General features: G+C 45.6%; 1 protein-coding gene across 2 annotated transcripts in view; it reads right to left on the bottom strand.

The window, feature by feature from the left end:
* Positions 1-10744, bottom strand: part of LOC142572247 (2-acylglycerol O-acyltransferase 2-A-like) — a 25497-nt gene extending 14753 nt beyond the window's left edge. Inside the window, exon 1 of one of the 2 annotated variants that reach the window (XM_075681219.1) lies at positions 10504-10744. The gene's annotated coding sequence lies outside the window, so the exon portion shown is untranslated. Of the gene's footprint in view, positions 1-5025; positions 5043-10503 lie in introns of those variants that run through there. The other variant, XM_075681220.1, reaches the window with a different exon arrangement.
* Positions 10745-11171: the final 427 nt, after the last annotated feature.

The following is an 11171-nucleotide window of genomic DNA, read 5'->3' as shown; positions in this document are numbered from 1 at the left end:
ACCATTTGTAGCAACTTGCCTGAACTGATATTATTCTGCCGTCACCACCTTCGTCACCACAATAGAGCAACTGTCCGCAGCCTCCCTTTTAGTTCACCCGGAGCACGATGCTCCAACGAGCGTCATTGTTGATGTTTCGGCTTGTGAAGTCGGAGGAGCGCTTCGACAGCTGATTAATCGCCAGGGGAGACCACTTGGGTTCTTCTCTAGAAAACTTTCAATAACTGAGTAGCGATACAACGCTTTTGGTAGACAGTTGCTCGTGACTTACCGTGAAACACTTACGTCACTTTTTCGAAGAAGGTCAATTCGTTATTTTGGGGGATTGCAAGCCATAAACTAGCGCATTTGCGTCGTCCAGAAGCCGCCCCTGTCACGGAAATTAGAGCATCAGAGACTATTGCAGCCACACTTGTTTCTACCATGGATCGTGCGCTTCCGAGTTCAGGCTGAAATTGCGACCGACTGCGAACAACTCGAGGCAGCCCTCTTCCGACAGCGGACGCATCTTTTTGGCAGGTAACACATAAGGACGATGGCGTATACCATCCTCAATCCAACGCTGTTGTTGATAAGTTTCGCCACCAGCTCAAAACTGCGCCTATGGCAGGAACAATGGGCCACCCCTCCACCAACTGTTCTCCATGGTATTACGAACTGCTGTCAATGAAGATGTCGGATGTGTGCTTGCTCAACTCGCAGGCACATCTCGTATAGGGAGGTCTCTGCGGCACAGCTCTCCGCCTGCAACCCGAAATCGTCTGTAAGCGTTTTACCGGCACGTCTGACTATTCCCGCTCCGCATACGTATAGGCGATTTAGCCCAAATCTTCATCGGGATCCGTGCCGCCTTTACGCGAGCACAACAGCACAAACTGTCATTCCTCCGCCGAACACGTCTCTCTCTGTGATGACTCTGCTCGCAGTGCGCTTGATGCGCCTTACGCTGGTCCGCACCTCCTGTTTCCACGCAGCGGAAGAACCTTTAAGTTATTAATCAATTGCCGTGACACAGACGTTCCCATCGACCGTCTGAAACCCGCTTTCTTGGAACCTACCACTGCAAACCACATTTAGGCCTTTTCAACTCGGTCCCAGGAACAGCTAAAGGTGTTGCATTCCCAACGACTCTCTTGCCAACGTCGTGCAAGCACGTCTGATGGTCCGACTCCGTCTTTTGAGACGGGATCGCTGTGGTGTTGCCCCAGTGCTGGTGACGACAAGGATCACCTAAGCACTGGCGAGGACGAAGTTTAGAGGGCGCGCGGTGACGAGAGTAAACACAAGCAAGTATCCGGTTGCCCTGCCTTGTGCATCGCGTCGTTCTCATGCACTACAAATGAAATCGATGATTCAAACACTGAAGTGTTTTCTTTTTTATGGACTTTTTTTACAGCAAGCAAACGTGAATACAGCTGCGGCTGCATGACGACAATAAAGGTGCACAAAAAAAACTTTAATAGGTATTGTTGCAGAACTATAGTGTCAGATATTTTAGCGCGAGCTTGGCGATCAGAATTATTACACAGTTCCCAATTACTGCTTCTCCATCGCAGATGTAGTCTGAGCTCACTGTCATCTGTGAAAAAATTCTACAGACTTGGGATAAACCAGCACACTTTAGAGAGTAAAACCATTTGGGAGTAGAGTATCCTAACTCCGAGCGCATTGAACTATCCCAGGATGGTCCCCAGGAACACCCGTTTACGAGTCGGTATACGGGGCGAAAGTACGAGGAGGCTCTTAGTTCCAGACAACGATCAAAGTAACAAGAGGAAAGGCCCTTCCAGCCGTTCTCGGAAACATTTATCCTCAGAAAGGTTCCATACGTATAGGCTGAATCACACGGGTATATTAACAGTACCTAGACAAACGTAATCGAGGCAACCGAAATAACTGAGCAGCCTGCCAGGCCCCAAGCTTCAAGCATAGCCACAAACATCCCTGAAAGTAGCCAGCCAAAATTACAAACAAGATAAACAGCCAACAACACGTTCAGACCAAATGACCACCGCAACACCCACAATTCCTGCCATCAGCAGTAGTAAAAAAAAAAAATCACTTCTGTTGCTGACTCGAGTGTGGATGTGCCACATATATAACGTTGCATTAAACATATAAATAATTTGTATAAGGTTAACGCATGGTATCCTTACAGTGCAAATACATGGCTACTTATGCAACCCGCAGTATTACTGGCAGTAGTTTGCGATGCATGCTGTTGATATACCTCAATTAAGGAGTCAATAATTAGCGAAGTAGTAAAGATGCGTCAGAATTCCTGTAGCTCAGATGTCTAAAAGAAAAAAGTGGCAGTTTCGCCCAGAAGCGAAGCACTGATTGCGGTGAGCGCGTATTTTCTTTCTTTTCTTTCTTTTTTTTTTGCATTTGATCTCACCTTCGATCTCATGCTCCGCGTTATATGCTAAGGCGCTGTTACCTATCTGAGGGGTCTACGAAACATTCGAAATTGTCTCCGGCTAGGATACCTGGCTCTCACCCTGGAGGCCCGGGTTCGATTCCAGGTGTCGGAAAGGCTATTACTGTTATTCTTTTCGATGCGGTGCCAGGTTTGGCTGACGGCGCGCGAAACAGACGATCTCGCCGCTCTCCTCCCTTGCGCCGCAGACCTCGCGCCTCTGTCGCTATAGCAACGCGGCCCATGCGCAGAGAGCAATGGGGGTGAGATTAAGTGCCAAAAACTTTTCCGTTGATTGCGATAGCAAATTAGTAGACAGGTATACGAAGTAAGGTAATAGTTTTATCGGTCGTATAAACTGTAAACATTCGCTTACTAACTAAATTAACAAACATGGTGCCACGCGCGCACAAGTAACCATGAGCACATCTCACTCGACGACCGCGGAAACTCGTTGTCAAAGCGCTGGAGTGAGGAAGCGCGGCAGTAGCAGCGAGCGAAGTGACCTTCGTGCTGCTTCTCGCTTCAACGCCAACTAAACGGCGAAAACACAGCGCACACGAAGCTGTCAGCACCAGTCCCCAACGCAGATCGCTTTCGAGATAGAACCCGCGAGACCTTTCACTGCCGCGCCATACGCAGCAGCCGCCGGAGTAGAACACCCCCTCCCCCTCTGCTCCCCCTCCCGTGCCTTGCGCGCAACGGAAGACGGCACGCTTACTCATCGTTTTCCTCCGTTGCGCGCCATCGTCGGCTCATCCTACCACGTTTTCACTCGCACATACAACATACGGCGCGCGGGGATGATGTTATCGCCCTTGGACTTTATACGGAACATCACAGTGACAGCGACAACAGAGCTGCGTTTGGAGTATCCGTATAATTGCTATCGCAATAAAAGTAGACAATTTGGCACAGAGTAGCCAAACATGGCAACCCTGCAAGATCGGGTCAAGATAGGCAGCCAGAGAAGATTAATATAATAGGAGCGGGCAAGGATGTCTGTGGCGTCTGTTGAATGTCGACAACACAAGAGATGGAAATGAAGGGAGGGGCTCAAGCCTAAAGGCTTGTTATGATTAGTACAATTCTGAGGCCAGCCATTTCAAGCTGTAAGCAAAGAAGGGCACACAAACCACTATACACTTTATTTAAAAAAACACACATTTTCATGCACTGCATTGTGCGACCAAGACGAAAACATTTAGTGCACTTCCTCTCTGTGAAGAAGGATGACCAGCGAAGCTCTGTATGTGAGCCCCTTAATGGCGAAGTGCACCTCCACCGCGGGTCGGCCCTGCATTGCGCTATCTTTGGGATCGGCTCACGTATGGGGAGGTTTTAGCGCCTGCTTCGCTTCCGCCACGGGTCGGCCAGGTATCGCACTATCTTCGGGATTTTTTTCTACACGCGGACACGATAATGGGGAAAGTAGCCCTTAACAGCTTCGCTGTAAAAAAAAAACATAATGCACGGAGCAGTTCAGAGGGGCCGAAGTGAAATGACAACAACGATTGCCTGCGTAAGTTCTCATGTTTATCACATCAGTAATTTAACACAGTTGGTCCCAGGGGTGCTCTGAAATGTGCTAGCGAGGCCACAAACACTCGAAATTGTAAGATTTTTTTTTCTCAGCTGATAAGTTGCATAATACCACGAGGAAGATGAGGGTTAAAGCTATCAACGGAACTGCTTGAGGTGCCCAGGAGCTGAAGAGTCTTTTTTATCTTCCTTTCCTTTAGTGATCCTGTGAATGCGCTGTGTTCTCGCCAAACCACCGGGGTGGCTTGTAGTTATGGCGTTGCGTTGCTGAGCTCGAGGCCGCCGGTTTGATCCGGGCCGCAGCAGCAGCATTTTGATATAGAGCGCGAAATGCAAGAACGCTCGTTTACCCATGTTTAGATGATAGAGAGATAGAGAGAGAGAGCAAGGACAGGAAAGGCATGAAGGTCAACCAGACGAGCGCCCGGTTAGCGGCCCCAGACTGGGGTCAAGGGAATAAAAAGGGGTGAGAAGGGAGAGAGTGAGCCCGAGTGCTCGTGGGAGGATGCACAGGGACGCCATAAGCGGTGTCTTAAGCCGGTGCACTTCAAGTAGTGTACTAGTGCACGAATCGCTTTTTGTGGCAGGGATGTATGTGGTCACGGTCCGAGTATATTTGACTCAGAGAACGGTCTCGAGTTCAGTCGGTTTAAGGTTTTCCGCAGAGAGAGGCGTTATAAGTCGTAGCGAGGGCAGGTGCACAATAGGTGCTCGATGCTCTCTTCTCACCTACGCTAAAGAAACCCAGGTGGGGGAAAATTGATCCCTAGTTCTCCATTACAGCATGCCTGATAATCGTACCGCGGTTCTGGCTCGTAATACCCCAGAATTTTTGTCTTCTCCGACAACAAAACCAGTCAATTGTAGCTTCCTTATTGAGCGACGCGCGTTCGAAGAGGGCCTCGCATGACTGAGCAGACCAACTACTGCGAAGGACAGAAGCACAGAAGTACGGGGACAAAAGCACAGCTACAGGAGTGTCTCGTGGCACCTGTCGAAAGGGTTGCCTATTTGTGGAAACAAGCGCAGGAGCGGACGAGCTTATCCTGCTGAGAAACACTTACACTGGCGCTGCTGCGACTTCTCCATGCGATATATGCGATATCGTTGGCAGCGTGCCGGCAGCGCGATTTCTAGGAAAAACAGATGAAGTGTTCGACTTGCAAAGGTCTCTGAACGACAAGCGTCAGTCACGTGCATAATTGTCGACGGTTAAGCCTAAAGAAAATATGTTTCCCCAGAGGATACATGCCCATCGACCAAACCTGTTCACCTTGACTTGTCGCCATCACGCCTATTGTTTAATGATAATCATAGCATAAAGACACATTTTTCTTTTTTCTTACATTTTGCGTATTTTCTAAGAAAAAAAAATACGGGACGACGTATATTTTTTAAACACTTTAAAGCTGCCCAATTTGTTCTTCTAGCACCATCAGTATTTCTTTCTATGCGACCCTTTTGTCATGGTCAATGCTAGTGTGGAAGGCGAAGCAGGCCGGTTACACATGTCCAACATATCCAATATCAGCGAAATTAGTATATATTCCATGCTCAGCTGTTCGTTATTTGTCCACCTTCTTATGCCTCATTTGGTTACGCAGTTTATGACACTGAATGTAGTTTAAGCTGTAGCCATATAAACTCAATATTGCTTTCGTATAAGATTTTTTGTTTGTCATTTATTATCTTAAAAAAAATGTCAATAACTTTTTGACGACATATAGGTCACAGCATATCAAATGTTCCAGGTTTTCAACTCTACCACCCATAAATTTGTTTATAAAAAGTTTATATCGCTTGTAAGAAATGTATAACATCGAATTATTTCAGGTTTTAAAAAAAGGTATGTCAGTACGTGAAAACACAAGACTTATCATTGAGGCAGCGGCTACTGCAGGAGGCAACTGCGTTAGTAAACCGTCTATAGCATTGACTGATAAAGAATTTGCTTACTTGAGGCTTGTACGCGGGGGCCCGCCTTAGGACTTGGCGCGCTCCTATTAATTTTCGGTCCTCAGGTTAACTTGCACATTTATATCTGATTGTGATTAAGTGCGCGAGGTAATTTATTCATCCATTTTTGTAATAAACGCCATCTGGAAGCCAGCGCTTGTCCTTGTCGCCTTGTGTTGTGTGACCCCCCTTGCGCTATAGTTACATCATCATGGAATAGCAACTGGCCCGCTCTCACACCTTGCTTCAATTGTTGCAACCAGAGCGCTCGAGTGACTATATCCGATTTTGAAGTGATGCTTTTTTCGATTACTGTCCGAGGTTTCGGGTTCCTTGTGCTGGTCCAACGTGTAGGACGCGGCAAACCAGCTTTGTAGCGCGAAACTGACCCTCATGATAGTGACAGCGAGAACACTTGTGTACTGCGCATATTAAGGTATCAAATCATGACATGAAACATATACGTATAATGTCGGCTCACAGGAACCTCTAAAACACACACATCTTATTTTAAATGTGCATGATATTCAACGGCTTTGATATTCTTAGGTTTACCACGTACATTTGGCCTATACCCCATTCCTTGGCAGCTGTGTATCTGCTACCCGAAGCTCCAAGTTGTATTCTTATATACCACAAATTAGTGCTAGTGAGTGCAGATCTGTTCTGCGTATTAGTACAATAAATCACGGCATAAAACGTGCCCATATAATGTGGGTTCATATATCTAAAGCTGCAGACGTATATATGCAGAGGCTTCTTTGATTTGGGCGACACATTCTTGGCCCATTAGATATGAACCATGGGGTATATATGCGGCCATTATTTGGGCAATCCTCAAGAATGGTATGATACACGTTGGCACAAAGGGTACGCAGCCTTTAAACGTAATAACACATGTGTCGTTCTTCTCTGTGCATATACGCCTTACCACTATTCTTCCGTCAACAAACATCATCCTGCAGGGCCATGGCCTATGCATTCTTGCATGCAAAAGGCTACAAAAGCGCTTCTGCACTTATTGAAGGCTATCTGGACTATGCGAACGCTTGCGAGAACGGACATTCCTCTACGACTGACTCGGCGAATGACCGACCCTATTATTTTTCTGTTCTTTCCTTCTAATCCATTCTTCCCGGCTCGCACTCCCCAAGTGTAGGGTAGCTAACCGGGTAAGTCTTTTGTTAACCTCCCTACACAGGAACCTCTAAAACACACAGATATCTCATTAAAAAAGTGCGTGATATTCAACGGCTTTGATATTCTTGGGTTTACTGCGTACATTTGGCGTATACCACATTCCTTGGGAGCTACCCGAAGCTCCAAGTTGTATTCTTATATACCACAAATTAGTGCCAGTGAGTGCACATCTGTTCTGCGTATTAGAGCAATAAATCGCGGCATAGAACGCACACATATAATGTGTGTTCATATATCTAAAGCTGCAGACGTGTATATGCAGAGGCTTCGTTGCTCATTCTTATCATATATCGCTTCAGTGACCATGACATCGCTGCGTGACACCGCTTCTCTATAGCTTCGTTCCGCATGGATTCCAACATGTGCGTTGGATTGGCATATTCTTCAATATGCCGATCCAACTATCATGCACCAGGATTTAAAAATACGCAAATGCCACGTAGCTGGAAAGAACCAAGGTGATGTTGTTTGCCGTCGCTTGGAGATACTCAGACTACTCTTTTGCATTCCGCCCAATTACATATTTAGTCTTAATTAATTAATTAACGTCTCAAATATTATAATTAGATGAAATGTGTCTAGGAGAATATTGCATAACAACATGAAAAACTCCCGATACAGCTTTATGTAGCTACATAAAAGCGTTTTTCCGAGCGTGTAAGACGCGAATGCACGCATATATATATATAATTTTTAATGGCAAAAAGCTGCAGGAGAGGTCGGCTTGAGTGAAATGCCTCTAGCCTGCTGCTCCACGCTGGGGAGAGGTTCGGGGGAACCATATGGGGGGAACGACAGAGATAGAATAGATAGATAGTGTGGTGGTATGGTGAATATGATGATAATGAGGGCTCCACTGGCCTGAGCAGCCCTCATTATCATATTCACCATACCATACGCGTTGCACATCATCATATTCACCAGACGTATGCGTTGCACAGGCCTGTTCCTGTGCAACGCGTACGAGTGCACTCAACAGCACAGTATAGTCATCTTCGCGGCCAGTCACGCGGAAATTTTGCGTTCATTCGCGGGCTTCTTTCACGCTCGGAAAAACACTTATCAACGTGTATAAAGCCTGTATCAAAAGATACATGCAGTAAAAATAGTTTCGAAAGACCAGTCACACGCTTTCCTTTTATCTCGCTAAACGCTGTCCGACTTCGCGATAATAATACAGCACAGAATTTACGCATTTGCGTAATGCGTAATAGTGCTCATCATCACCATCGTAAATAAGTGCACTGCAGTGGTGCAAATGAATACTTTTTTTTTCTTTTTTCTAGTGATGTTTCTAGCGGTGTTTGGATGTCGCATTGTTGCAGCAGTAGTCGATGCGTTGCTGTAGGCAAGCGCCGTATGCTGTTGTCGTACCTATAGATGGTTGTAAACGTAGCTCATCGATAATGGTCGTCATCATCACTTAACGTCAAAAGACAAAAATAGTGTCATGGTTCGAGGAAATGAAACAGAAATATATGATACAAGGCCTGCATGTGGTACTAAATGCACGTGGCCTGCGTGGATGATGACGATTATCACAGAGTAGCTACGACTACAACGGCCTACGACATCGCTATGCGGCGACTGCCTACTGCGACGCCACGACTGCTACTTCAACACTGCAACATCGCTATGCCAACTATCACTATCACATGTACCGCACGGTACACAGATGATCATAGTGCTGGTGCTGATCAGGCGTTTCTTCTCATAAAACAAACAAATAGATACATAATAAACAAAATAAATATGTACATTATAGTCTAACCACAGAACGCCACCCCTTCGGGGCACGTGTAACCACTTCGCTGCTGTATACAACGCCGACTACTGCATCTCGGTTCCATCATGTGGAGTACTGTTGCGTAAACTGAAGCCTGCTGCCACTGCTTGATGCTCCGCTTTGTGCTTTCGTTACCACGTATCTTCTAAATAGCTTTGCGTTACGTAACCAACGATGTGCTGGTTAAAAGGCACAGCCGACATGGTTGCCAACCCGAGCTTCTTGACTCTTCTTAACGAAAAAGTGCGCGAAAAAGGCGTAGACGAGAAAAGAGAAACGACAAACACGGTCGCACTTTTTCGTTATGATGGAACCACACCAACTCGCCCAACTCTCAGTCTTGATGAATTGCACTTCTTAACCCTTTACGTGCCACAGGAACTGGAGATTTCCGGGCATGTGTTGTCATGACGACTTTACTCGTCAGTGGCCGAGAAACGGCTCGTGAAAATTACGTTTTTTTTTTTCATTGCGATAATTTTCAATTTCACTAGTGGTGCTGTATTAGCTTCTTGCTAAAATAATAAAAAATAAAACGATCACGGAGAGAACAGAGCAAGGAGCCGGCTCGCAAGTGCTACCACGAGGAAGGGCACCACAACGCCTGCCAGCTGTACAGGTCGAGAAGGCACACAGAAAAATGACAGTAAGAGAAGAATCGGAGGGAGAAATTAAAAAGTAGTACAGAAAAATGAAACATGCCCACTCTGAAGAACGACACGAAAGCTACAAGCACATGACGTTATACACCGCGGTGCGGCATTATCCGGCAAATGGCCCACAAATTTGCACAAAATGGCCCACATAGTAGTTTGTTAGAATATCTTCATAAATGACACAGTTTAAAAAGGGCTCTGTGATCGAGCTTCCTCCCGTGTTAAAAACACATGTGGTCGTAGAATGTCTTCCTTTTGCAGCATGCAGAAGCGTATAGGGAAAAAATCAAAAAGAAAAAAAATTTCATATATCATTTTTTGTTTAACATGAGTACGTGTACAGGCGCTAAGGCGACATAAGAAACAACGTTGATATTGCTGCTAAAGGGACAGAAGCTTCGATGGTCGATTCAGTTTTGTTACCTTTTTTCCCCTTCTTTAGTAGCTCGGTAACTAACAGATGCGCGGGGTTTAATAATGAAGGTTTTCATCGTCACTATCTGTAAATTTCATGGAACACTTGCGCTGGAACTTGGCCAAAACACCGTCTATGTTTTAATAAAGCTGCCACCGAATGCTGCGTTCTGTACTTGAATAACTACTCGTCGTCACAACTGTAACGTCGGTGAGAAGCCTGTGCTTTCTGAGTGATAAAGACAATTTAAATACGTGCAAATTGTGTAAGCACTGGTACCCCGCCCTGCATGTTTACGTGGTACAGTAAATGATATGACAGTATGAGGTGGTAAAAATTTAAAGCAAATCACAAGCCAATTTTCGAAATCCCGCTGCGGTATGATCGCAAGTTTTGTGGTAGTTGCTCGAGGGAACGCCTATTCGTTGCCGTAGTAAAGAGTTTCTGCTTGCAAAGCCCAGTGTAATGGTAAGCGACAAGCAAAAAAAAAATCCAAATAAACTTAATAAATGGCGACACAGCAACTTACCCGCTATGTGTGTAGAGCTCTGAACGGATCAAGAGGACGCGAACTTGCCTGCGCACAAGCGACGCGCCGTGATCATTTGCGATACGCTAATCTGCAGAGCAGCGAAATCGACACTTCTAAATAGTAACCTCCTCCGCAGCGATAAAAAAAGCTCTCTGTCTGTCGAGTATTCAGTCTCCCTCATACCAGACGATATTCGCTGTCACTTCGGCTCCGGCGATAAAGGTCGCTTTGCAACCAGGATGTCCTTATCAGCCGCGCCACTTGATACGCTCAACCAAACCCAGCAACGTTTTCAAGAAACATCAGATAGCCTTCGTTTTAACCTATTTTGTTTGCTAGTTTCCGAAGGACACAAATACTGGCAAACGCGTGAATTCGGCCCTACGTTCGTTGTTTACAAAATTTTAGAACGCTTTATTCTCGGAACAAAAAGCGACTTCTTATCACTTCTATGGACTGAAAGGGAGAACCAAGAACAATAGCAATAAAGAAAGACATTGTGCTATACGAAAGGGTGATTTTATATTTAAATTTCTCACTTATTTGCGAAGTATTGGAAAGCGTTTGCATTGAACACGAAACACATCTTCACTGCACTTACGGCGGTCTCATTTTCTTAATTACAAAGCAATTTATTTCAAGCTATTTTTTTATTTTTCTGACTA

Source organism: Dermacentor variabilis, chromosome 2, assembly GCF_050947875.1.
Source record: "Dermacentor variabilis isolate Ectoservices chromosome 2, ASM5094787v1, whole genome shotgun sequence".
Lineage (NCBI taxonomy): Eukaryota > Metazoa > Arthropoda > Arachnida > Ixodida > Ixodidae > Dermacentor > Dermacentor variabilis.
This window is presented reverse-complemented; position numbering and strand designations above follow the sequence as displayed.